This window comes from Orcinus orca, chromosome 18 (assembly GCF_937001465.1).
Source record: "Orcinus orca chromosome 18, mOrcOrc1.1, whole genome shotgun sequence".
Lineage (NCBI taxonomy): Eukaryota > Metazoa > Chordata > Mammalia > Artiodactyla > Delphinidae > Orcinus > Orcinus orca.
The window spans coordinates 71,874,035-71,900,158 of record NC_064576.1 but is presented as its reverse complement, the minus strand read 5'-3'; the positions used below and the strand labels follow the sequence as shown (position 1 = coordinate 71,900,158).

Below are 26,124 nucleotides of genomic sequence, written 5' to 3'. Positions count from 1 at the left end.
GAAGACTAGCTAGTTAGTGGCAAAGCAGAACAGGAACACAAGCCTCTCTCCTAGGTCAGGGTTTGCTCCAGCATAACTTCAATGACTCCCTAAACCACCCTCCCAGTCTCCTCTAGAGCTTTCAAAATATTGGACTTATGTCTTACTCAGATAGGCACTCCAGAAGGGCTTGCTTTTCTCTTCAGAGTCAGGCAACTTTTGAGGCAAAAATACTCCTTATCTGCTACATACTAGCTGAAAACTAATCCTGCATTTCTCTGAATGATGGAACTTCTAGAGAATGTAAGTAAATGTCAAGAGGAAAAGAGTTTTCATTTACCGTAAAATAAGTCTGGAAGTGCCAGGTTAAAAAATTCAAACAAGGTATCTGCCAGGAGCTTGGGGAAGGAGGAATGTGGAGTTACTGTTTCATGAGTAAAGAGTTTCAGTTTTTCAAGACGAAAAGAGTTCTGGAGATGGACGGTGGTGATGGTTGCAGAACACTATGAATGCCTTTAATACCTCTGAACTGTACATTTAAAAGTGGTTAAGATGGGAAATATTATATGTATTTTACTACAATCTAAACACACACACAAAATTTATAAAACAAAATTCAAAGTTTCCTCACTGCAAAACTTCTCAGAATCTTTCATGTGCCAAAATGAATTTGTGAATTTCCAAGGGGAACAGGGGTCTATATCAGAGTATTCAAGACTTCTACTTTCAGCTGATATTCCCAGAGACTGAACACACAAATGTCTGTTAAACAAGCAACTAGGCTAGATGCTGTAGAAGATACAAAGATGACCAGTAGCTCTCCAGTACTCTGAGTTTGCTCTCAAGCATTCACCCACCTCCACAGACAGTGAGGCTAAGGCAGGAAGGTCACTGAAATTCAGGTTTGTTTCCTTGAATGGCACACAGGAGTAGTTTGTGTGACCACTCCAGCCTACCTCGCTCAGTACGGATTTTCAAATTTGTCGGGCGTGCTGTGTTGATGCAGAGCCTGATTTGCATGGAACAGAAAATCAGACATCAGTTCTATGGCATATTTTATCACAAAAAAATGCTGAAACAGTTTTAATTAAAATTATCTACACCTGCTGTTAGAGGCTGTCAAAATGACTTTCCTCTTTACAGCGTAACTGTGAATTAAATATCTGCATCACTGTCAAATGAAAGGACAGTACATATCCAAAATGGTCTTTAATATTAGAGTAAAATTCACATAAGATGGACCCATTAAAAACACACAACTGGTAAGTCTTATCTTTCCCATATACTTTTTTAAAAAAATTAATTAATTAATTTTTGGCTGTATTGGGTCTTCGTTGCTGCATGTGGACTTTCTCTAGTTGCAGCGAGCAGGGGCTACTCTTCGTTGTGGTGCGTGGGCTTCTCACTGCGGTGGCTTCTCTTGTCGCAGAGCATGGGCTCTAGGTGCACGGGGTTCAGTAATTGTAGCTCGTGGGCTCAACAGTTGTGGCTCGCGGGCTCTAGAGCGCAGGCTCAGCAGTTGTGGCGCACAGGCTTAGTTGCTCCATGGTATGTGGGATCTTCCCGGACCAGGGCTCGAACCCGTGTCCCCTGCATCGGCAGGCAGATTCTTAACCACTGTGCCACGAGGGAAGTCCCTCCCACTTTTTAAAAAACATGAGGAAAATGGTTTAGACTTGATGGTCTGGCTGTGGCTAGAAAAGAAAACAATTTTAATGGGTGCCTTTGCCCTAAGAAAGAAAAACTTAACAGTTCTCTGAGGGATTGTCCCAGATGACTGTTAAAGTCCCTTCCAGCTCTAATATATGATTAACATTAAACAAAAAGGGCATGTTATTTAGAAATATAACCATTTTATTATGCATAATAAAAATGCATAGGATATATAAACATTCACTAATGACCAAGTTATTCCTATCCGTCACACTTCATATTTGAATTAACAGAGATGTAATGATGTAAACCCACTGCCTTGATTTCCTCGTCACATCACTAACTCTTATCTTTAATGCCCTATAAACCAGTGCCTATTGAAGTCACGCTAGTGAACTGTACTCGTGAAGGTCACCGAGGGCCATCTAATAAAAAACATCAAGTATAGATAGCTTCCTCTCATTTCTCATGTTCCTTAGTCTTTCTGCAACATTTGGCACAGTTTAACTCCTTCCTTCTTGAAAATCTTTCCTTGTTAGGCTTCTATAATTCCCAGAATGTGTTTTCTGGAACACTAGCATCCATTAAGTATTCTGGGGGAGAAAAGGGCTCAAGTGATCGGATAAATCTGTAAAACATTACTTCATATATTCCCCTCTTGGAGATTTGCCAGGTATGCTAACATATTAAAAACCCAGAGAATTCGTGCAATGAACAAATTCATTTAACTTTCACACAGTTGTAGTTTTTAACCACAGAACCAATTTTCTTTCCCATATTACCTGTTACCATCCCACAGATCTAGTGTTCAGTAAAACATACTTTGGAGAATACTTTTCCTGTTCCTTTGAACCTCTTTTTAGTTGTTCTCTTTCCTCTTGCACTTACTCCAAATACGGGCTTTCCAATGTTCCCTCATCAATCTTTTCTTTCCAACACCCTATCCAGGAGACATCCTCATCCACACCCGAGGCCTCAGCTGCCCCTGCTTGGGACACCCCCATTCTCCATGGAGGACCACTTTCACTTCTCCAACTGTCGGCCACCATTTCTAATTAGAGAGCCTGCTGTCCCCTCAAAATCATATGTTTAAATTTGAACTTATCCCTTCCTAAACAACAGGTTTCCCTCCCAACTTATTTATTTCTGCTCAGCTCTCCCGGTCTCCCAGTCACTCAGGCTTGAAAGCTCAGAGTCATCATTTACTCTGCCCTGTTTTCTCCTCTCCCCTCTCTGTTACTAAATCCTTTCAGGTTCTCTCTGCTGCCTCTCTCACCCCCAATCCACCCTGCACATTCCCAAACATTTTTGACAATTAAAATTGTCAGTGTGCTACAGGTAGCTAACATTTACTTATCACTGGAACGTGCTACACAGTACTTTGCATGAAAGTATGCAGCTCATGGACGTACAACCCTGTGAGACAGGTACTACTGTCTCCATCTTATAGATGGTAAATGGGGACACGGAGGTGAAGTAACTTCTCAAGATCACATAGTCACGGTCGAAACTTCTCAGTCCAATCCAACCACAGCTGTCCCTTGGTATCCACCGGATTGGGGTTCCAGGGCCGTGGCGGATACCCATATCCCTTACACAAAATGACATAGTACAGTAAGTAGGCTTAGGGTCTCTGTACCCACGGATGCGGAACCCACAGATATGGAGGGCTGACTGTAATACTATTTCCCTAGGCAAATTTCTACTCCAGCCAAATTGATATATTCATTATGAATCCTATCCTGGCGAGAATCACAAGAATGACTTCCTGATTCCTCTCTTTCAGTTCTAATGTCTCCTTTGAAGCCTATGTGACAACTTCAGCCTACACTGCTCATTCCTACCTCAGAGTTTCTACCCAATCATGGGTGTGTACTGGGGTGGCCCTATGTGTCCACGTTTGCCTGGAAGAATTGTGATCGTTGTTGTATAATTGTTGTCTCGCTATTATGATGCACAGTGCCCCCTTTTACTCGCAGAAATATCTCAATCTAGACAATAAATAATAAGGTCATCCTACATGTATCATATCATTTATTGTAGGAAGATACAGTTTATGTCGTGTCTTAACTCTCCAATTAAATCATGGTCCTTGAGGGTGGCAAAATCAATCTTAAAACTTCATAGTTCTCTTCTTTCATAAGTTGCTAACTTAACATACACAAGCACAGTTGCTTATGTGTGTGCGACAAAACAATTTTGGAGATGAGCCTTTGGCTGGGTTTTGTTTCCCAATTAAATCCTACTTTTCGCTCTAAAGACGAAAATTGCATTTTAAATTAATTCATATAGTTAACCTCAGTCACTGTGCCTGAAAAATACTACGTATTTAATATACTGGAAGATGAATGAATAATGTACCAGAATATGCCAGACTACAGCCAACATTCCTAAAATATTTCAATAATGTAACGTATCAGGATACTTCAAGTATAACCAGGAAGTGGATCTACCAACAACTACCAAGAAAAATATGTATCCTAATGTTTTTACTATTATACACAGTTAGGTGATGATAGACTCACTGTTTTCCACACACAACTATCATGGACTACGTGCCCTGAAACAGCCCATAGTGATAATAAAAAACAGTTACCCTGAAGAGGGAAAAAAGAAAAAGACATTTTAAAAAATCATCCTATTCTTTACAGTATGTTTGTAGTCAACTCATTATTCAAAAGTGATAGCAAACTCTCCTGTTTAAGAAGAATACATTCTGTCTGGCCATGAAGACGACGATTGTTCCAGGCTGCCTGTGCTTCACAGGCCTATTCAGCTCACACAGACAATTTGCATCAACCTGTGCCTAGTGATACTGTCACTCAGTGGTGCCCCAGATAGCCACAACCTCATGTGCTCTTAACATTGAGGTTCTCATTTATAAATTAATGTCTCTGGAATACTCATGAATTCTTCCTTGAATATAACTGTTTTATTCATTATTATTTATTAAATTTTAAAACCATAATAAATGATTTTACGTAGGTTTAGTGTGACAAAATTATGTAGCAGCAGAACTCTACAAAACAAGCAGGAAATGAAAGAGGCAGACATGTAAATGCATCAACATCCGCATATAGTATTAAGTACAATTATCAGGAAAATATAGCACAAAATTCTGCATCTATGCAGGGTATACCATCGAAGCTAAGAACGTTATTAATTAACGTAATCACTAAGTGTTCATCATTGGGGGTGAATGCATCGTGCTAGTCATTTAAAAAAACACAAGAACTGTACGTTCATAAAAGTTGTTACTGAATATAAATATAAATCCAGCAGCATCAAAACATTTAGCATTACAATACAGAAAGCAAATGCAGTGGCAGCAGATGGTTTCAAAGAGGGGAAATAAAGAAGAAAACTACACAGTAGTAAAGTACAAATTAAAACTAAAAGGAAAAATTTTACAAAGAAATAGTTAAGGAAAAGGGCAGATGAACTCCTGGGAAAAAGTAAATGACTAACAGAGAGCAAAAGAAGGAATATTTATAAAGAGGAAAGACTGTTATGAGCAGATTAGACAATTGTCTAGAAACATGGACATGAAAAGAGTAGAATGCATCTTTGCCAGAGAAACGACTCAAGAACTAAAGAACCCCTTGGCACTGAGCTAGAAAATATCACTTATGCTTTCTGCAAATTTAGAAACTTAGGTTCAGAGTTAAAGAAAAATTGTCTAAGGTATAAAAAAAACAGAAGATAGTTAGAAATCCAAATAAATTGGTGCAGGTCAGTTAAGTATGACTATCTTCTGACTTGGACTATATGCTATACGCTGAGCAATGCTCTATTTTTTAAATCAATAAAATAGCCTACGCTCATGTCTATTAAACAAAATCCACAAGAATAAGTGAGGAATTTCAGAAGTTTCTAACATATATCAACAATAGCTCAGAGTAACGAACACCATAAAATAGATACAAAAGTCTGGGAAAGATATATAATGAGTCTCTCGATCTCTCATTGTAAGAACTTAATAACAGTGTTCCTATCACTTTGATTTCTTATATTAGAGCTTATTTTCAGAAGATTCATGACGTTAACGTTTGAACAATTACCAATCCCTAACATACTGTCCTTACTCTATCTTCCGTTTTAGAAAGTACTAATAGGGCATAAAAATTGCTTTCTTAGGGAATATAAAAAAATTATTTTTCCCGTTTTCTTCAAAAGTAATTCCACAATGCTATGCATTTGATTATGCTTTCTTGCAGCAGTTGTGGGGAAGAACTAAATGCATCAGGACTACAAATAACAAAGGCAGAATTCTACCCAAAGTTACTGTTATGATTATTACCTCCTGGAGCCCAAATAGTCTTTCTTGGCACTCCTAAATGATAAGACTGCAAACACTCATTTCACATTCAAGTATTCAGGCTACTCACTCATGAATGGAATTAGTGGTTTTGATCACATATACATAAATTTTTATGTGCATAGGACCTCATGCCTTCGAGGAACAACTCTCCTGGTAGTGACTTTAATCTAGCAAATACTAAGTCATCTGGATCCTAACCACCTCTCATTTATAAGCTTTGATGTCCCAAGGCTTCACGTGTAAATCCACTGTTTGAAACCTGGATTACATTTCTATAGAAAAAAGGCTATTTACGGCAGTTAGTTTCCCAGCGAATTCCTAAGTCTATTTAATCTATTGTAATAATATGACTAAAATACACCTAATATGCAGTGAAAAGCAGTAACATTATTAGTAATCGCAAACACCCATAACTCTTACTGTGTGCCAGGTCATCTTTTAGGTGTTTTTCCTATGTTGACTCATTTGATCCTCACACCAACCCTATGGGAAAGTTACTATTACTACGCCCATGTCTACAGAGGAGGAAACTAAGCAGAGACTAAATAACCTACCCAAACCTGGTTAAGAAGTAAAAGAGCTGGGTTTCAATCCAACCCTGGTTCCAGGGCCTGCACTTTCAGCCACTAGGCTAAATTTCCTATAATTATTGACAAGTTTTAGTTAGTTCAGCCTGCAGAGCATCCAAAGTTTTAAAAGTACATCATGGTTTTTTACTTCAAATGACTCATCTGACACTTTAAAAGATTCTTCTGAGGCTGGTTTCATTACTTCACTCAGTCACTATTATTTAATGAATTATTCACATATGTGCACATAGAATTTACTTCAGGATAAGTGTTCGTGGTCAGAGCCCCTGGTCCCTGGCTGAAGCCCCTGGACTACTCCATTTGTCTCCAAAATGTATGCTTCCTAAATAAACAAATCTGAGTTGTCCTGCTTTTTAAAAATAAAAGTAAAAACAAATCAATAAATAATCTCTATCAGGAAGTTAAATGGAGGAACAATTACGATGACTTCTACTAACCACTCCAGAAATACACTAAATTGAATAACTCTGATTCCTGTTCTTAATGTTGTCTTCTATGTTGTATTTACTGGGGGCTTGATAGCGTCATCTGTTCATTTTCTGTCAATTTCCCCCTCCACTGCTCTTGGCAACACCAATCTTGGAGCACCATCTCCTCACCCCAGGAAACAAAGATTCAAAGGAGCTACTAACAGACGTTCAAATCCAGAAGATTCACTGGTGCGCATACAGGACTAGTTTTGGACTAGCTGTTCTGTGAAGACAAGAAGGCAGGGGCAGGGGCGAAGGGTTGGAGGACGGAGAGAGAGCTCAGCGATGACTCAAACTAGAGAGAAAGAAATGAAGAGACAGGGTCTCCAAGTTAGTTCTAGCTTCTAAAATTACCTTTAATTTTTATTCAATTTACAAATCTGTCAAAACGTATCACTTGACTTTTGATTTAACTTCTTAAATTTTAAACTGCAATTATAAATTCAATAGATTTTTTCCTTTTTACATACTTCAACTACCTGATAGCAAATCTTCCCAATTACTTAATAATTTCTATAAAACTAATAAACTAAACTTATAAAAACATGAACCTTAAATTCTTGTCAATGTCACAGTAATGTAAATACTTATAAGTGTTTATCTTAGAAATCACAAGCAAAAAAACATCATATCAATTACATCTTTTACATTGTAAGTACACTGACTTCAGCATCATTTAGTCAGCCATCAGAGAAATCAAAATCAAAACCACAATAAGATATCATTTCAAACCCACTAGGATGGTTATAACCAAAACAATAGACAATGAGTGTTGGCAAAGGTGTGGTGAAACTGGAATCCTCAAATATTGCTGAGGAGAATGTAAAATGGTACAGCCGCTCTGGAAAACAGTTTGGCAGGTCCTCAAAACGTTAAACACAGAGCTGTCCTATGATCCAGCAATTCTGGTCCTAGGTATGGTTGATTCTCATTATACGTAGTAGTTCTGTTCTACACAGTTTCATGAACACTGAGTAAGAGGATACTGAGCCACTACTATTAGGGTTAGGTTGTGAGCCTCTGGTAACAATTTCATCAACCAATGAATACATAACCTGATTTTATATGTGTTTCTGTTTAAAGATACCTTAAAAAGATGTTTACACAACTCTGTGAACATTCCAAAAAATCCACTGAACTGTACACTTTTTAAAAGGGTGAATATTATGGTATGTGAGTTATTTCTCAATTTTTAAGAATTGGAATTACATTGAACCTGAATCTAATTGAGTCTCTAGACTTCAATACCAGTTTACAGGAAAACTGAGGAATCAAGGAAGAAATAAAATAACACTATGAAAAAGCAAAACTTAAACCAAACCCAAAATGCAGTACATTGTACAAGACATATGTCCAGCTCTTCCAACAAGTCAATGGCATAGGAAGAGAGAGAGAAAGGGGGTTAAAGAGGGAGGGAACTAAGAGAATAAAAGATACTCAAATGACATAATCATATGCAACGTGCAAACCCTTTTAGATCTTAATTTGAACAAACCAACTCTTAAGTAAAATAAGGGAGATCTCAATATGGACTGCAGAGTAAATGTTATTAAGGAATTACTGTGCTAATGAAGTCATGATTATATAGATTCTTATCTGTTAGAGATTCATACTTAAGAATTTAAGGAAAAATGACCAAAAACCTGGGATTTGTTTTAAAATACTCTATTAAAAACAACTTGTTGGGGGAGGATGGTGGTAAATAGGTATAATAAGAATGGTATACATGTTTTTAATTGTTGAAGCATGGTAATAAGTACATAGGAGTCCTTTAGACTATATTTTCCACTTCTATGAATGTTTGAAACTTTCTATGATGAAAAGTTTTTTAAATTATAATTATAAGGCAGTCTTATATTCAAAGACGTCTAATTCTCTTAACTATGAAAACTACACAAACTGCCAAATATGGAGAGATTGCTTATTTGTGTATTCTTTTTAAACTTAATTCAAAATCTTCCAGGAAGTAAAAGACATTTGTCTAATAAAAAAATTATACCGTCACAAACAATTTTGGGATAACTTTCCCATGAAACTTTTAGGGCTACCATCTCAGCTGTTAAGATTTCTTCAAGATCAGAGAGGCCCAGGGACAGACCCTTGCCTGCAACCACAACTGCCCACTGAACCTGCAGGATAGCTGCTGCATCAATGACGCCAGAACTTAGAGAAGGAGACAGGTCCCTCAGCAGCCTGCCTCCAACCTAAAGGATGTCTTACTGACCTCCAAACGAGACACTGACCGTTACCTGCCAGAAAGCTGTCAAACATATACATACAAATCATCTGCCTTTGCAGTCAACAATTATAATAAAAAATGAAAAAAACTCAAAATAATCAACGATCCGTTCAATATGAATGGTGCCTCTACCTTGGGTGGGACGACTCTGACCCTTAGAATCAGGTTTACTATTAATGTATATATGCTTAATTTTTCTGTTTACTCAAATCTATAACTCTACTCGGGTGGCTACAATACTGATTAGATGTGGCATTTATCTGAATTTTCAGATACATGAATGTCTTCCCATGTAAATATATAAGAACCCTGAACTTGGTTTGTACGTATTCCATATATTGTCTACCTTTTGGAGCCACAGTTCTTTTAGGTGATAAACTAATAAGGATATAATCTTGGCTCTTTTTCATGACTTGGTCTGAATTCTGATCACAACTGGTAAGGCCATTCTCCTAAAAGGTATTATTTGCAGATTCCTTCAGCTTTTTAATTAGGTACTGTTCTAAATTCAGCTGCTGTTCCCCAAGGGTTTCCTATTCTAGATTTAAGGAAATGGCAGGAAAATTTTAGGAAAAAACTTGAGGGCAGGAAGTCCCTGCCACATAAAGAGAACATGTAAGTGTCTCTTTTCTTTAACAACTGACATTTCAATTACAGTGCCATGGAATAAGCAGTTCATGTACTTACACATTAATCATTTACATATTTATTAGTAGAAATACCTTACGAAAACACAACCTAATCAAATAGGCTCTAAAGACAAAAAAAATCTTAATGTATTTTTCTTATTCCCCATATTCTATGTTCTGTGCACCCATGTTCTGTTGGTTTGTCTTTGTTTTTGTCTCCCCAACAAAACTGTACATTTCTTCAGGTCACAAAAAAGGAAAGGAAGGAGGAAAAGTATATGCTAGATGCTTTGTTATTTTGTGAATGAGATGTAATACAGTCAACACAAGCTTAGTTGGTGAGTAAAATATGTTTGAGGAGTACAGACAGAATCTTAGAATTAAAGGAGGGTAATGTCTCCATAGGACGTTTTCATCAACATACGGTTCTCTGGTGAATACCCCTTATCTTCTTTAAGGTCTCCTAACACGTTTACGTTAGGCCAGGATAGTGCTGGAGACTACTACTCTCCTAATTCCCTCCTGACGTTCCCCAATATGTTTTCAAATCTGTTATTTAATTCACATTACATACATTACCTACATGCATCAGGGAGGCACTTTAATGACTGTTACTTTACCTGTAATGGCTACTGCAAAGATCAGATAAAATAAGTATGAACATTTACTCTAAATTCTAAGACCTTAAAGTGCTGTTAGTCTCATATTTATATATAAGGAATAATTCGCTTCAGTCAAATAAAATGGCTATCCTTAATTTGTCCTTTTCCTAACCTTGCTCAGTTATTTCCTGCCTTGTATATGAGGTTTGCCATACATTTAGGCCTATTAATCCTTTGAGCATCAATTAAACATGTAACTCCTATTTAGACTATAAACTCCTTAAGGACAGGAAACACAAGAACTTCAATTCCTTCTGTGTCTATACTTCCTTCTACTTCCCCTCAGCATTGGCCAGTTTTTTACAGAGTGGGTATTTGTGGCAGCATTATTAAATATCCTTAATGAAGGCATGGTACAAGTACGGAACCAGCTAATCATTCTCCCTAAAGTGCATCAATAAAATCATTAGGGGGCCATTAGAGAGGAAGAGGAAAATACCATGATTACCAGGATCACGATGCTGTCTGTAACAAGCCATAGCAACCACTGAAGAGGTGACCCTAAAAAGCAGCAGCTGCATTCCACATGCTTACCAACAATCCTTATTCCAGAGACTCAAGGTCCTCTGAATGTCTGCAATCACTCTACAAATGTTTCAGTCTTTAAACCATTATTATTTTCATAATTTAAATCTGAATAAGGTAGCCTGAAGCATGTACAATTAGAAAATAACGTGGAAAACAAACCACTTCTAAGTGGTCTTACTATGCTGCAGCACAGCTATTATACAACATATATGTGAATTACTTCTCAAATGAGGGAATTCAGCAAAGAATTAAAAAACCTGTAAGACTTATCAAACTACCATTCTAGTAATTTTTGACATGCCTGATATTGTTGGTGATGATAACAATAGGATTTACTGACTACTTACCATGTGTCAGGAAGTGTGCTAACTATAATTATATAAAGCAGATATTATCTTTATTTTCCAGATGAGCAGACTGAGGCTTAACTGAGGTTAAACATCTTGCCAAAGTTAAGTGGAAGGTTTTTCCAGTTCACTGTACAGCCTGGGTTTGGTTATCAGACCTAGCACTTAATAGCTGTGACATCCCAGACATATTACTTGACTGTTCTGGGAGCTAAGTTTCTTAGTTGTAACATCACTACTATCAACATCTGTTTCATACTGCAGAGTCTGAAAAATGTTTTGATATATATTAAGTTACTGGATATTCACACCACCCTCATTTTCTCATTCTGCAGATGACTTACCCAAGGTCACACGCCTGGTGGCTAGATCAGGGCTTACATACAGAGAATACCCTAACTACTCACAACCTATTCTGAAGCTCAAATGAGACAGTATGTGAATGTATTTTGTAAACTCTACATCTGTTTGTAAAAATGTAAACTAGCATATTATTGTCAATGTTCTCTGATTAGGGAGGTACTGATTGTATTCAATGATCTCGAAAGTTATATCTAGATGTAAAACTGCAAGTTAGAAGAGTTTTTTTCTTTTGCTATTAAAAAAAAATAGATTCCCACCATCTAAAGACTATTAACATTTTTTTTACACAGTATGATCACGCTCAATAGAATATAAATTTTTTCTTTTCTTCAAGATAATGTTAAGAATCTCTCCATGGTATTAATCATGCATTCAGCCCCCCCCCCAAAAAAAATAGCACCTACTATGGACACGCTGGGTATGTAAACAAGCAAACAAACAAACGATAACCTGTAAGAAAGTGCTATAAAGGAAACAAGGCTCTAGAATAGGGAGTTTTAGGAAGGTTTCATTGAAGGGCTCTCTGAGGAGATGATACTTACACTGAAACCTAAACTAGCAGCCAGAAACACAAAGAATAGGCAGTAGGACACTCCAGGCAGTGGGAACAGCGTTTATGAAGACTTCAAGGAAGAAAAGGAAAAACCTGCGCATTTCAGGAAAGAGAACACGAATGCTAAGGGCAGCCTAGCAGCCGAGGAAGGCTGGTACAGATGAGGCTGAAGGGCACACGGGCCAGATCCCACACAGGCCGGGAGGAGTCTGAGTAGTGCTCAGAATGTACTGTGAAACCATTTAAAAGTTTTAAACAGGGAGGCACATGATCCAAATTCCACTGCAGATCACCTTGGCTGTTGTAGGATAAAGTAGCTAATAAGATAAGAAGAGAGCCCAGCCCGAGCCCTGAAGAAGGCTAACATTCAGAAGGCAGATCAGAGCTGGCAAAGGAAACTGAGAGGGAGGGGCTGATGAGAGAGCAAGACAGCTCTGTGTGGGGTCATGGGAACCAAAAGAAAGTGTTTAAAGGAAGACCAGATGCTATACTACTTTAAGTTCTGCTGAGAGGTCGAGTAAGATGAAGACAGAGAAGCGTCTTCTGGATTTGTAACCTAGAGATCACTAATGACCTAGAACAGTTTCAGTGGCGTGCAGTCTATTCTGTGCACAACCTTTGTAAATATTTAATGACTTCTTATATCCCACTGAGTGAAAACACAGCCATTTTTCCTACAAAAGTGAGTTTTCTCCATAGGAATTAGATATTTTAAATTCAATTAAAGAACATGATTTACCTTATTTGAACCAATATTGTTTATAATACAAACTATGATGAAGAACTAGCACTCTGTAGGGAAAACCAGCTGCACACAGGACGCACAGGGACGCAAAGCTACTCTGTTTGAAAGGCTGGCTACTATGCTGGTGTTGTGTTTTTTTGCTCACCGTTAACAGTTATGAATTTCCAGCCTCTACAATAAAGGCCTGAAAGAGATACTCAAATCTCCAGCACCCATGTACGCATGGGCCCTTGACAACTTCAGGTTAATGGGGTACAGGTTAAAGTACCTGGGGAGGAAGGGCTCTTTCTCAAAGTGCTGCTCAGGAAAAGCCTTTTGTCCTTCCACCTTTTCACCACCTGGAACATAATGTGATGTTTGGAATTACAGTAATCTTTAGACCACGGGAAGGAAATCCACAGGCTAAGGAGAGTAGAGTGCAGTGACAGGAGGAGCCTGGTTCCTTGAGGGCAGTCTCAGGCCACTGTATTAGCCCTAAAAGGCCACCTTCCATATTTCTTGCTGGAGGAGGCATGTAAACCCCTCACTTGTTTTAAGCCATAATAGCTAAACACGATGCTAGCAGGTACATGATATGTTCATTTCATTCCTTCCTCAGTAAGAGTAGTTTTAAAAGAAGCAATGTTTAATACAAGAAGACATCAGAACTATAGCAAATTCCACTGCAACTAGGAGTGGCATGTGATCTAGTTGTGAACAATGAGGTACAAGGAAGACTGATGGGGGCTCCTAGGAAATGAAACCCTTTGCTGATAAGAAGAAAGTGCTGAAGGAAAATGGTAGCTGGGCTGTCCCTGCCATGCCCTCCACACCACCGCTTGCCCTCTGCCCTTCCTGCCTTTTGAACTGGTTGTGATATCTGGAGCCACATGCGATCCTGAAGCCACAGGACAACAAGCGCAAGGATGAAAAGCCCATCTCCAATAATGGGAAACCCTGGCTGCTTGACGGTACCACCAACTGCTAAACCAGACTGCCCTTCTCCAGATTTAAGATAGTTAAGCATCTTTGTTGATAAAGTCATTTATTATTTACTATTTTTTTAAGTTTCTTTTCTTTTTTCCCCCCAGCAAAAAGCATTCCTACCTTCTTTCAAATAGGCAAGTGTAGCATTTCCTCCTTTACTCTGGCTTTGCATCTCCTTTCCAAGTTTCTTCTCCAGTATAGGTTGAAATTGTACTAATGTGCCTGTCCTTGGAATGCTCTCCCTTCTAAATCTTATCAGTTCTTAAAGGGCCTAACTGAATTCCTGTGTTCCTCAAGAACTGTTCCAAAGGAGCCACAGGGACCATGTCCTGATGCCCACAATTCTCTCCAGTCATTTACTGACAGTCACTCACCATTCTCCACCCCCTTTACTTTATTCCCCACATAAACCCTCCCGTTCAAATCAGCACAACAATTAGCCAATTCAAACTTCAATCTCAGAATTTTCAGGCTGGGAATGCAGAATACCTTCACTGTGGCCCTTTTGCTACTCTTAACTGAAAGCCTAGTTGTAAACTCATGGTTACGTTACTTTAAGTATATGCAACTTATTTTCTCTTCTGGATCAGTAATTCTTAAGTATAAATCTGAATGTATCCGGGAAACTTTTCCAAAATACATACACCAAGAACCATCCCAAACCTACTGACTCATTTCCGAGAGCACATGTTGAAGGTCCCAGGTGACGCTGATGTGTGCCCCTGGGTAAGATTTTTCTGCTGTAGGTATCCTACAGCTGCACTGTTCAATAAGGTAGCTGCTGGCCATATGTGGCTATTGAAGACTTGAAATTAATTTAAATTTAAAATCTGATGTGAGATTCAGTTATAGGAAAACTTTATGTCTGGAATGTGGGTGTGTGAATTTACTTTTGAAATGTAGATTTTATGAAATCTAAATACAGACGGTATTTCCAATGAAAATTTAACATCTGAATTGAAATGTTTTATAAGTAGATTACAAAGACTTGGTACGAAAAAATGTAAAATACTATTAATAATTTTATACTAGTTACATGTTAAGATGATAATATTTTGGATATACTAAGTGAAAATATATTTAAATAATTGATTTCCCCCATTTCTTTTACTTTTTTAATATGACCACTAGAAAATTTTAAACTATCTGTATTGCTGCATTCTATTTCTGTTGGACAGTACTGTTCTTTAAAGAATCATTTTTACCCAATTGTGACTAAGAGTTATGCTATTTAAAACTCTCTATTACATTTACTTGGAGAGAGCTACTCACTGTGCTACCCAATGTCTCCTTTAGAAAGGCATGTGTAAGTCTGAAATTTCTCTCAGACTTCAGTGTCAGGAAGAAAATTCCTTTTCCTAAGCAACTGGTATAGTTTTATTTTAGGAACAATGCTAATCTTATTACAACTGAGGCACCTCTTCTTGCTCTGCCCACAGGAAGCTCAGAGCCAAATAAGAGGCAAACTTTATTAATTGTATAGACTCTTCAGGAACACTTCTCTACCTAGTGCCCAGATTTTATTTTTCTTTTAGCAAGTCACAATTTTTTTTTTTTTTGGCAGTGAGGCAGGAAATAACCTTCAATAAGCATCAAAGCTTAGATAAACACTAAAAACAAAACTTAGTTAAATTAAATATAGAAAATTGTATTCAATTCCTTAAACTGTTATTTCTCATTTTCTAATTTACTCTGCATAATTCGTTCTTTTCAATGAAAGTAAAGCAACCTTTAAACAACACACCACAATACAGCTGATCCTAGAACAACATGGGCGGATAGGGGTCTGGACCCTCTGAGCAGTTGAAAATCCGAGTGTAACTTACAGTCGGCCCTCCATAGATACAGTACCTCCGTATCCATGGTTCTGTACCCATAGATTCAACCAACTGCAGATCGTGTAGTACTGTGGTTTTTACTATTTTTAAAAAATCCATGTGCAAGCAGACCCGTGCAGTCCAAACCCATGTTGTTCAAGGCACTCTCATATACTTTGGAGAAGGAGAAACAGAGTCACTTGTGAATAAGATGAAAATCGTTAGAGAACAAAGGTGTCATTAGTGAATATTAGTGACACCGTTCTGCTTTATCTAATGAAATAATGTTCAGAGTCACAAAAGAAGGAACCCAAATCAGGCTCCTTGAATTCACTCATGGGAATTCACTCCTATTAAGCCTAACCAAAGAGGAAACAGCAGTTTCAGGTCTAACTTAGAAGGTTTAAAAAAAAAATTATGTGTTATTTGACTAAAGATTTTGTGAAATTCTCTCATTCATTTACAGCCAGTATGATAAGTATAGATTGTTTAATTACCTCAGATATCATAAGCGCAACAAGATCTTTCAGCAGATACCTATTTTACTAAGTCCTTAACTAAAACTGAGCATACCAACTAGTTTACAGATGTTATCAAGAAGAACAAATTTATATTCTACCAAACAGAAAACTTAATCTAGAAATGAAACTCATGGTAACAATCTGAAAGCCTGCTAAAAGCTTCTATTCTTCACATGAATAGGTCATTTCATATAGGTATACACCAACTATGTAATAAGAAACAATAATAAAGATTTTAATTCTGACTTTCCAAGCCAAATTTTCCACATGGTTTACAGGGGAGAAAAACTAATACTTTTTCAACAATCCATCAGAGTCACTGAACACCTACTCTTTTTCAACCACCATAACAGGCCCAAGATACAAGGCTGAATAAGATGCACAGGTCTCATGCTCTCACTGGGGAAACCAGAGTGTGATTAAGCAGGGCCGAGGGGGGCTGCTGTCTAGGAATTCAGGTCTATAAGGGACGCTAAAGCACCGCTGGACTATACTGTCCATGTATGGCTGAAGTCAGCTCAAGCTCTAAAACTGAACAGTACAGAGATTTTTATCAGGAATAATAAATGTTATCATCTAAATTTTAAATGCCCTTTAAGAAGCTCTCTGCTTTAGAAAATTCATGAATTAAAACTACCAAAACTTGGGAAATGTTTTGTCTAATTCTTTTTTAGAAAATTGACCTTGCTTTAGCAAGCAGAAATGAAGCCGTAAGGTATTTGTTTCTATGTGGAAATGTTATGAAAATAAAATTAGTTTATCTTATTCCATTAAATACATGTTGAGCAAACATTTAAAAAATATTATTATTAGTTCCTAACCCACATGAACTGACCCAACCCCAGGCAAAACAAAGTAGCAAGTGAAATGTCAATCCAGTGTAACTCAGCACTACAAAAGAAATCCTGTGCCATTCACAGGCACAGAGCCAACAAGCACCAACACAGACTTAAAAGGCCTAGAACAGCATCCCAGAGAAAAGGGGCTCCTACACCGAGATCTCAAATAGGAGTTAGTCAAGTGGAAAGTAGATGGGGGAAATACATCTTATAATACATGGGCTTCAAACCTCTGAGATCCTCTAGTCTGGAGGCTATAGAATTGTAAATACACATACTTTGAGAAGTTACCATGAACTACCAATCTGCCACGGAAAAGGGAATCAAAGAGATTAAAATTACTTTACCAAGTTAGAAGTTTGCTGAATAAATTTGGGAGGGCCAGAAGTCAAGGCATATATTTAACCCACTGCAAAGCTAAAAACATCCTTGTTTTATTCTCAGTCTTCTGAATACTATTTAATCCCCAAATATGTACTATCTTCTCAATTCAGAACCACAAAACAAAAATTCAGGCAACATTACTGGCATTTTGTGGAAATTTTCAGGAAGCTGTGTTTCCTGTACTGCATAGAGATCTAACTCTAAGTTACTAGATGAGTTCCACACCTGGGCAAACAATTGGCTTTATCATTCACAGGTTGGTTACATGGATTCCAGTCCAAACAGAAAAGCACGCAGCGGAAGATGTCTGGAAAACTCTCTTAATGCAATAAAGGAAAACCCATACAGTCCTTTCTTAACTTTATCTTCTGGGGCCAACTAATCTATACATTTCTAATGGAGATAAGTTTTCAATATTTATCAAATAACCAGTCCCTGCATGGAGCCATTATAAATTTCATTTATCACACACTGATGCCTTTAGGACCTATTAGGTAGGTGCTCAGGGATATTTTCCCCTAAACTTTCAGAATGCTTGCTAGGAATTCTCTTTTCAGTATTATTTAATTATGTTAATGTTACTACTATTATGTTACTTTTTTTCTTTTTTTGTGTGTGGTACGCGGGCCTCTCACCGCTGGGGCCCCTCCCGTTGGGGAGCACAGGCTCCGGACGCGCAGGCCCAGCGGCCATGGCCCACGGGTCCAGCCGCTCCGCGGCATGCGGGATCCTATTATGTTACTTTGCATAGAGTCCCTTCTTCTCCTCAGTTAAAGCACTGAAGGTATTGAACTTACTAGATTATGAAATATAATCACAGAATTTAGGGAATTTACTTTTAGAACCAACTAATAGTAAAGAGTTTTTTATAATAGAAGCTGCCTGTTGTGGCTACCCAGAGAGCTTCTCTCTTGCTATGGGCTAAGATAATCAGCTTTAAACTGTGTCTGAAATAAGAGCAACTATGCCATCAATGTTGACCTCTGGAAATCTTGTAATCAAAATCAATTTGGTTATAAGAATTGATTATAAAAATTGCTGTTTAGAGGCCTTCGTTGTTATTTTCTTGGTCTTGGCTAAACTCTGCACAGCAGAGATTGCTATATAGCCACTAGGTAAATTAGGGGTTATATATCCTATGTTGTATTATATCTTGATTCAAGACATGGAACATGAATTACCTTGGCTGCATGTAACGATCCTCAAGAGCAAGACAAACCTGTGGCAATGCTGCTATGCGGCGTCCTCTTTATCCCTGGACATTTTGTGCTGAGGACTGTTCAATTCCAAGCTACAGTGCTAAATGCTAAACCACTTCGATTTTTAAAATCATACGTAGAAGGTGAATACATGAATTTAATTTCTTGCCTGCTTTATTTTGTTCATTCTGGAATAAAGGAACGGAAGCATCTTCTAGTTTAGACTTTGGATGTCAGCACGGGGAAAGGTTACTACTACTTAGCTCAGTATGCCATAATGTTTAAAATAAAAATTTCAATAAATAAATTTCACTTCCTCTGTTTACTTTGCCTCCTGTTTGACAGATCTGCAGAAACAGCAGAAACCTTGAATTTTTAAAAATATGATTTCAGTCGTCCAGGCTTGCTCTTGTGATTTAATCACTGCCACAGTCCCCTCCCCACTCTTGGGGGTTGGGGATGTGTGATGAGGAGGATAGTTGCAGTAACTGTAATGGCAGAATGGGTCAGGGGAGGCACAAGGAAAGGGCCATAAACAAAAGAGCTTAAATGTATTAGAAAAAAACAGGGTTTCTAGAGGCTTGTGATGTTTTGAATGTCAACCTGTAATCCAACTCTAAAAGCAGAAAGTAATCACAGGAGAAAAAAAAATTGCCAGCCAACGGAAGGTCATCAAGGTTGTTAAAAGGGATATTCAAGTGCAAATTCACAGGTACACATGTACATGTACGGATACACTTGCACATGTGGCCAATCGCTACTCGGATCCAGAACTGGGTCAGGGTTTTGAGAGATGGGAGAGCAGAGAGCTGGGTGAGTGGCAACCAGACATAAAGAAATGCCTTCTCTGTAAGCCAAGGATTCCAAATGAAACTTGATTCAGAGAATTTTTTTAAACTTTTGCTTTTATTCAGTTCAAGGCTTATAGAAAAATAACCTCTAGCTTGAACTGTTTGCAAATGTTTATTTTTAGCTCTCTATTCACCCTTAACTGCATAAAGGAGTGAAGAAAAGAAGCAAAATAAAGCTAAAAAATAAGAAAATAGCCATACTTTACCTCTAGTTCAGATATACTCACAAGCTTTCTAATTCATGATCAAGAAGTCTAAATTTGGACTAAGGAAAAAAGATACTATCACACACATCCTCTTCAGTCAGGAAGAGAAAGTTAATAGTATCTGCAAAGCCTTCAAACCACAGGAATTCAGAGACACTTAACATCAATTATTTAAATGACTACTAACCTATTGCAGAGCAAAGGAAAAAGAGAACAAACTGTTTAGGTCACTGACCAGACATATAAACACTATTTTCTTCCTTTTCCTTCCGATAAAAAAGGAAGATAGCAACCTAATGATTTCCCAGATTAAAGCCAATCAATCACCTGAAAGCTATTGCTCTGTCCAAGAACTATTTTTAAATCTTTAGGCAATTTTTTTAGCTTTCAAAAATAGTTTCTTACTTACTGAAAAAATTCTTACTTCACATAATATGTATGTCACAAGTGCGCTTGTGCTCAACGTTAGTGGCCAATGTTTAAGTTTTTATATGCTGACAGCAAAGTCAGAATACATTTTACTTCTTTTAGAGGTAAGAGAGAAAAACTGAGAACTCTAAGAATATTGCCTAAAGTAGGATTAGAAAAGAACTTTGCTATACTATGCCTTCAACATTTCTCAATGTTCATAAGACAAAAATCACTTTAATGCTAAACAGATTTTGAAATGTTAAATTTTTCAGTGCCTTCAGTTCAAAATTACTAAAAGGTAGCATAAAAACTTGTCTTTATATGCTTTTATATCTGTATGATTGATAATATTAGGTAATTATTGCTAACTGTGAAGCTGTGATGATTACTGTGGTTGTTTTAAAAGTCATTATCATATATTTCATATATACCAAATATCACATGTAACATGATAATTGGGATTTGTTTCAAAACCATTCAAGAAAAGCAAGTAAACATGACTGACTATGAGCTGATAATTGTTGAAGCTGGAATATGGATACGTGGGGGTTTCATTATACTCCTCTCTCCATTTCTGTATATATCTGAAATTTTTCATAAAACTTAAAATAAGTGTTTACAAAATCCCACCTAAGGGACTCTTAATGTTGTCATCTAAAGGAGTTGAGTCAAACTGTAAAGCTGGTCATTTAACTTTGGGACAGAAAATGAGAAATATTCATAGTGTAATACGGAAGAGAAAGGCCAAGTAAGGTGTTTTGTTGCAGTATGCATCCTTACCAGAAGTCCGGGAATAAAGAAACGTGATTATAGAGTTTAAAAGAAATACAGCCACCAGTGAATAAAAGATTCCACCAAGTCCATGAACTAAGGTGGGTGTTATAATGGTACTTTTACAAATCCGGAAGAAATTAACCTACCTATCCACAGAATTAGAAGACTGAATATAATAAAAGTTATATATTTTCTGTAATCCATCCTGGATAATTACTGTTTATTTACAATAATGAATTAAACTACTAGGGCACTGCAAATTATACAGATTTATTTTTTATGAGTTTTCCAAAATAAAATAAAATGTACTCTTCTTTCAACCAGAAAGGACATCATTTTAAAAAAAGGAAAGTTAGAAGAGAATTATATTAAGTAATTTAGAGAGAAACAATTTAGAAAGAATTCAAGAACCCCCCCACCCCCACCAGAGAATTAATGAGCAACATTCATTAATGTTAAAGGCTGATTAAAAGGCCAGAGACCTCCATCACAAGGAATAACTCAAGGGTAATAATCCCTTTTCCCCACTCCCTACCCCCCAAGTTTTTCTATAAACAACTGCAAGGATAAAATGTCAACCACTTCAGAAATATGAAAGATTCTACAAATAAGCTTAATAGAATGATTTACGGTATTTGGATAAGCCTAACAACGTCTCCTAAACTTATAGTATTCCCCTTACATGGTATTTTCTTTGTTTTCTGGAAAGAAGCTTCTCTAATGAAGATAGCGGTATGTTAGTGACCCTGCAAAAAAGATGTACCAGAGATAAGCAGGATCTCACTGAGAGGTCCTTAGACTTTTTATAGTAACATAGAATGAATTCTGGATTTAGACTACTCCCAGATTCCTTGCAGTCTTAGAGTTTATTTTACATTCATGGTTCCTATATTTGAAATAGTATTAGACATTTAAAAATATTAAATTCAAGGGTTTTTTTTTCCCTTGAGTTATCTTCCACTCCTTTGTTCTTTCAATCTAAAGAATCAGATATGGACACTGTTCAAATCAACATGCTAGGCTACAACCATGATATAAACAATAAACTCAACTGCATAATCAAGATATTAAAGGAGACCCTTTACCTGATTTGCTATTATTTGTTAAATAAATGCTCCCTTTTTGCTCTGCAATCTTACTACATGTATACATAAAAGAAACTGGCTCATTTCTAATGTACATAATAGTAGTACTGAATAATACAGTACACCTTCCCAGAATTCCAGAGATGTTATACTCACATAACAGGCTCTGGAGACAGAATACCTGGATTTGAATCCTGGTTCCCTCAGTCACCAACAAATTGCTTAATTTCTCCATGTTTCAGTTTCCATATTTTTAAAATGGGGATAATAATAATTCCTAGCTCATAGCATTGTGGGGAAGTTTTATTGAATTAATGTGTGTGAAACAACTTGGAATACTGCCCACCTGGGCACTCAATACTAACTAAGCTAAACTGTATTTACATATTGAAAACAACAGAAACTGGACAAGAAGGCTTATTGACTTAGGCTCCAAAAGGACCTTGTTATAAAAGACTGAAATCTGAGCAATGTTTCAGTATATCTGATACTACTTGTGGGGTTTTTTTTAAAACCTATTGTTTGTAGTACCTGATTTATTACACTAAATTCATCAGAGAAAAGTGAAATACCTCCCTTGTGACATAACAGCTGTAACACATATCAGGACTGAAACTGTGTTTATTATTTATAACTGTACAAAGTCATCTCATAGTAGTCATGGTTCTTGGTAACTAATCAAATTGCTCAGGAAGCTATTCTGACAGTTTCTTGGTAGGTCCAACTTTAAAACCTTTAAAATGAAGTAAGAGATGGTGCTACTATTGCTTTGCAGATATTAAATTTCACCTGCGGCTTGAAGACTCAGTCCTTTCCAAAAGAACACGCTAATTTCTTTGGTTGAATTCTCTACCATTTTCTATTGTATATCCTTTATTCATTGAATATGTATTCCACAGATAGCAAAGTTTAGTATTCCAATAAAAATCTTTCAGAAAAATTAATATTTCTCTAATACAAGGCCATAATATAAACTTTGACTTTCTTTAAACCTACTTTCAGTTTATAGTATTGTGTACTGACTTTGTAAAGAAATACATATTCTGAATTTTCTGATTGCACATAAAAATCCCCAAAATAGAATCATCAACAGTGGCTCTCAAGGAATTCAGATGAAATTAAGAGTGTTTTATAAATAGTTGCCAGGTGATTGCAACTGGTCTTCTAAAGTCCTTTGTTAAATTACTTAAATTAGAAGATGTAGAAATCTAATCTCATTCAGGACTGTTGAGAAATAGTGTTGATGTTCTTAATTGTGATATAATTAACAATAACATCACTGTAATATGCTGTGTTGGTTGAATATATCTGGCAGACAAAGTAGCTTATGAACTGGCAGAGACGGAACTCAGTAAGTCAATGACCTTTACACAAATGTGATTTCTAAAGAGTAAACAGAACGTATAAATTTTGTAAATCGTACACTCAGAGACTTGTTTTTATTTTATTTACTTTTGACAGGTGGACTGGAGAGTAAACTATAAATAGAATTTAAAGTATACTATTCTTTTAAAAAATCTTGCATACCATAAACATGTATATAGACGTTATCTTTATATCATATATGTACTTCCAAACCTAGAACAGGATAAAGCAAAGTACTAATTGGAGAAGGGAAAAACTTAAAAAAAAAAAAAAGGTTGAGTCCTTTTGTAAAATCAGAAAGCCTTTAAGCATTCTTGCAAAACTCAAATATAAATAAACTCAAACTCCTCCTTCTTTGATTCTACTGAGATAAAGTGCTCTGATTTAGGTGAGTTTTTGTTTTGCTTTGACTTTAGGGGAGCTACCAAATAAAATTAGCAAAATATTTCTAGTCACTGGCACTCCATATTAGACTCCACAGAATCCCCAGAAAGACGACTGCATTTTAAAAAGCAAAAATGGGGACTTCCCTGGTGGCACAGTGGTTAAGAATCCACCTGCCAATGCAGGGGACACGGGTGAGAGCCCTGGTCGGGGAAGATCCCACATGCCGCGGAGCAACTAAGCCCATACGCCACAACTACTGAGCCTGCGCTCTAGAGCCCCCACGGCACAACTACTGAAGCCTGCGCACCCAGAGCCCACGCTCCGCAACGAGAGGCCACCGCAGTGAGAAGCCCGCACACCGCAACAAAGAGTAGACCCCGCTCGCTGCAAGTAGAGAAAGCCCAGTGTGCAGCAACGAAGACCCAACGCAGCCAAAAATAAATAAATTTATAAAAAAATAAAAAGCATAAATATACACCCCTAAGTTCATAGCAGCACTATTTACAATAGCCAAGACATGGAAACTACCTAAATGTCCATCGACAGATGAATGGATAAAGATGTGGTGTAATGTATGTGTGTATGTATGTGTACACACACACACACACACAACACAGCCATAGAAAAGAATGAAATGATACCATCTGCAGCAACATGGATAAACCTACGGATTATCATACTACGTGAAGTAAGCCAGAAAGAGAAAGACAAATACCATATGGTATCACTTATATGTGGAATCTAAACTATGACGCAAATGAACTTATCTATGAAACAGAAACAGACTCACAGACATAGAGAACAGACCTGTGGTTGCCCGTGGTGGGTGAGGAGGGGGTTGGGGGAGGGATGGAGTGGGAGGTTGGGATCAGCAGATGCAAACTATTACATAGAGAATGGATAAACAACAAGGTCCTGCTGTATAGCACAGGGAACTATATTCAATACCCTGTGATAAACTGTCATGGAAAAGAATATGAAAAAGAATACATATATTTGTACAACTGAATCACTGTGCTGTACACCAGAAACCAACACAGCATTGTAAATCAACTATACTTAAATAAAATAATTTTTAAAAATATAAATATAAAGCAAAAGTGGTACCCATTAAAATATAAAGCTATTTTATTCTTTGGAAAAACCGAAGACTTAAAGGTTTCTTAAGAGTAAACATAACCTTATGAGTGAATGTGTAAGACTACACATAGCTAAATTTGATCTTTAAGACCTCCCCAAATAAGAACATTTCAAAGTGAATCATCAACTGTATACATACACACATTTACATATACCACACAGAGAAAAAGTCTAGAGGGTAGAGAGCAAAAACATTAACAGTATTTATACTAAGTAAAAGAATTTTATAAACGGTATTGTTTTCTTTAAAATGTTTTACAAGTTTTTCAATAATCCTATCGCTTTCTAATCAGTTACGGAATTAGAATAAAACAATAACAAACAAAACAATGAAGTTTACATTTTTAAAACTAAATACATAAAATAAATAGACTACGACCAAGAAAGGGCAAATAAGACAAGCTAGATAAACACCTGCTTTTAGAAAACACTGGTCAAGTACATGGAGACATCACAGAAAGGATAAATGTCATTCATCTTACTGTGGAAGATAAGTTATATTTCATTGATTGCTAAGTGGCAATCACACTAACCTACTTGATAATGCACAATTATGATTACCTTTCTAAGTAGTTTATCTTAAAAAAAAGTTACGCCTTAGCTAAAATTAATACTATAGGACCACATAGGTAACGACTATGTTTTCAAACAGATAAGAGTAGAAGTGGGTACTACTGTTCCTGCCTTTGTACTACCTGATGTACCTATTCTGGAACATCTCCCTTCTGTACTTTTGATTATCTTTGGTGTTATGTCTCAGGTAACTATAACTTACTAAGTTATTCAAGTCATCTGGGAAACAAGAAAGGGTTTTACAGTTTCAGGGTAGACTGCCCTCCCTTTTGTCCAACTGAGATGGCCACTTGAACTAGTCCGGGAAGACTTCAGCTATATAGCTAGTGGTTCTACTTGAGAAAGGAGATTTCAGATATGACTCGTGTGTTGGCATAATTTGAAAATAAAAATACAATAATAAGCTTACATCTGCACTCTGCACTATAAACAACCTAAGAGTGAACCCATCTCTACTTCAGAATAATGATATTTATGGAAAAAGTTTTCCCAGTTTCTTATTTTTCTTGGCTGCCTGTCCTAAGTCC

The 26,124-nt window shown here is 37.0% G+C and overlaps 1 protein-coding gene and 1 long non-coding RNA gene across 7 annotated transcripts in view; one reads left to right on the top strand and one right to left on the bottom strand.

The window, feature by feature from the left end:
* Positions 1-26,124, top strand: part of LOC117198646 (uncharacterized) — a 263,697-nt gene that overhangs the window by 93,196 nt on the left and 144,377 nt on the right. The window contains exon 4 of one of the 6 annotated variants that reach the window (XR_007473106.1): positions 17,863-25,780. The exons of 3 other annotated variants lie outside the window; for them this stretch is intronic. This is a non-coding gene — a long non-coding RNA (uncharacterized LOC117198646). Of the gene's footprint in view, positions 1-3,418; positions 3,655-9,055; positions 9,567-17,862; positions 25,781-26,124 lie in introns of those variants that run through there. 2 more of the 6 variants (XR_007473110.1, XR_007473108.1) reach the window with 2 other exon arrangements.
* The window catches only part of UBL3 (ubiquitin like 3), a 70,633-nt gene that overhangs the window by 21,464 nt on the left and 23,045 nt on the right, over positions 1-26,124 (bottom strand). The gene's annotated exons all lie outside the window — the stretch shown is intronic.